The sequence below is a fragment of the Hibiscus syriacus genome, unplaced genomic scaffold, assembly GCF_006381635.1.
Source record: "Hibiscus syriacus cultivar Baekdansim isolate YM2019G1 unplaced genomic scaffold, ASM638163v2 tig00110788_pilon, whole genome shotgun sequence".
In the NCBI taxonomy this organism is placed as follows: Eukaryota; Viridiplantae; Streptophyta; class Magnoliopsida; order Malvales; family Malvaceae; genus Hibiscus; species Hibiscus syriacus.
In genome coordinates this window covers 2,214,574-2,217,400 of record NW_024062863.1, presented here as the reverse complement: position 1 = coordinate 2,217,400, position 2,827 = coordinate 2,214,574, and the positions used below count along the sequence as shown (strand labels likewise).

The window sequence follows — 2,827 nt, the reverse complement described above, 5'->3', positions numbered from 1 at the left end:
TTAAAGGAAAAAAGAGTATAATTTAAAGATTTATTTTTACTTCAAGCTAAATAAAATAATAAACATTTTAAGTTAAAAAATAATTTATTATTAAGTAACAAAATACATTAAACAAGACAAGAATTACAAAAACCAAGCACCAACCATTAAATAACGTTCTAATTATTATTAAAATGGCCATAATTACACTCTAATTGCTGCTTGAAAGAATGTTACACAGTTTTGCTTATAATTTCTAACTCGACTTTTTTTCTTCTGGCATATAATTGAAATCTACAACAAATAATAATAAACCTGTAGTATTTCTCTCTAAAACCAACACCCACCATGGCAATGGCAGAGGCAACTATCCACTTCTTCCTTTGATAAATGAATCGTTTTTTATTTTTCACCTTGAAAATTTATTCCTACGTATATTCCAATTTTCACTCTCACTTTTCCAGCTACAGAACCAGACTAAAGTTGGACAAAACTACTAAAAAAAAAAGAGGTAATTTCAGGTGTCATGGAACTTGACATCCAGTTGAGATGATTTGTTGAGTAGCTTTCTCCTTTTAATGTCTGGTCTAGGATGACAACTACTTGTATATGACCCATGTTTTGTTTCATCACTTTTATAGCTCAAACATGTTGAGCCATCCAGTACCCCCAATGGGGCTTTGGGGTACAGATGAAGTTGCACTGCCGTTGATTAATGTCGAACCTTTCATCACCACGGTACACTTCAACACTCTTTCCTACAAAAGAAAATCGCCGAAGATCAACCAAATTTGTCATTACTGGAGTTTTATATCATTTTTTTACCTTTTGTATAAAGATGAATGATGAAATAGCTTTATCAATGGTGAATCCTAGCATTTCTCTTGAAACGTAAATGGCCACTGCAGCGGCAATTTCAGAAGGTCTGAACTCCAACAAATCAATACCTGCATTCATTCATTCCACCATCAAGCACCAATGATTCTCGATGGAAATGTAAACAAATATATACTGTGAGAAATAAACCTTTGATTATGTTCGATATTAGTTGTACTGATCTAGAGATCGAACTCGATAATGGATATTGATTGTTACAGAGTTTGCTCAAGAAGTAATCGATGAAGGAATAAGGTGTTAAAACTTGCATTCTCCACTTCAATGTGCTTAAAACCAAAAGCTCCATTCTTTGTATTGTTTTAGCTTCAAACACAAACTTCGGTTCCCCTACCTGCAAACAAAAACAATCATGGAACTCGAATCGGGAAAAGACCAAGCAATTAAAATGTATTGAAGAAGTCATTGAATCAATCTACATGTTATAATCACCTGCAATTTTACAGATGAGGGCATCACTGTCTCCTCCATTTTCGCTGCAATAGATAAACATGCAACAGCCAACAGTTGGATTGTCCATCTTTTATCTCTCTGTGAAAATTTTAAATCAGTGACTATATTATGATTGAAGAACTTAAAGAATCAAATTTTGAGGCTAATTTGAGGATACTTACAGGTAAGTTGTACATTGATAGGAACCTATCAAAGTAGTTAATGGATAGGCAAAGACTCAATGGTCCAAAGCAGAAATAAGCAGAAGCCTGTTGATCAATAATGAAAGAGTAAACAACCATTCATAACACATAAAAAGAGGGCTAATTCCAATTTCAGGATGCCATAAAAGAAATGCAGAATGTTAAGAATTTTACTGAGCAAAGGCTATGATGCTGTTGAAAAACAAAAACCCAATTAAATGGATCAAACAAGCAAAAATAAACAAACCTTACAAATCCACTCAATAGCCTCTCACCTGGCACTCAAGTCCAAATCCCCACTTCTCAGTCTCTTAAGATAATCATCTCCAGGCAAATGCATCGTCTCTTCTTCAACCATTTCCTTAATTACATCATCACTTTGCAATGCAAAACCAGGACAACCCATCAAAGAAGTTGATCTGTTGTTTATATGAAAAGGGTCATTTTGATTAAAGGTTTGTTTTTTGAAGCTTTGGTGATCAGCAGGGGGAACCCCGAACTCAAGATCGCCATCAAAGCAACAGCTTGTGTTCTCCGAACAGAGAAGATTTGAGGCTGAACAGTCGAGGTTTTCAGCCATTGTTTTTTTTAAAGAGAAAATCCCTAAAAGGTGAGGTATAACAGAACCCCAGAACAACAACAACAACAAAAAGAGATCAATTCATCATGAAGGTGAGAGCTTTGAGTCGAAAAGGGCTCATCAATGGCTTGTGGGGAAGCGCAAGTTTTTGATTATACAATAAAGTCAAAAAGTGAGAGTGAAAGGGAGTGGGTCTGAGGGGAGACTGTTGCAATAATAAGAGAAGCTTTATGTAGGGAAAGACAAGTTGAGAGTTTAGGGTAAAATGAGAAATGAAATTGAGGGATCCCCGTCGAAGGGGAGGACAGCCGCTCCATAGTGAAAAAAGAACCAAGAAAGGAAATATCATGGAAAAAAATGTTGTAATTAATGCAAAAATGGAAATGAAAAATATAATAAACTTGACCAAATTCATTTTCAAGATAAATATAAATATTTTAGTTTCACATTATCATATTGGCGTAAGCTTTCTTTGTTTCTTATATATATGATAAGCTTTCTACATTCATTTCATTTATCATTAGTTATTTAATTGATTTGAACGAAGAATGATGGTTTTTATCGTTATAAATAAATTTTACAAACTAACCTTATTGCTTATAATTGTAAATTAAAAAATGATCATTTATAATCTAATTAAATTAAAACATATTTATATGATATAATCTTTCAAAAAGTATACTTTAAGTTCATTCAAACACTAGATTAATGATCTGATTTATTGAATTTGACACGTTTA

General features: G+C 33.2%; 1 pseudogene; it reads right to left on the bottom strand.

The window, feature by feature from the left end:
* Positions 1 to 202: 202 nt before the first annotated feature.
* Positions 203 to 2,281, bottom strand: LOC120140620 (annotated as a pseudogene).
* Between the last annotated feature and the right edge of the window lie 546 nt (positions 2,282 to 2,827).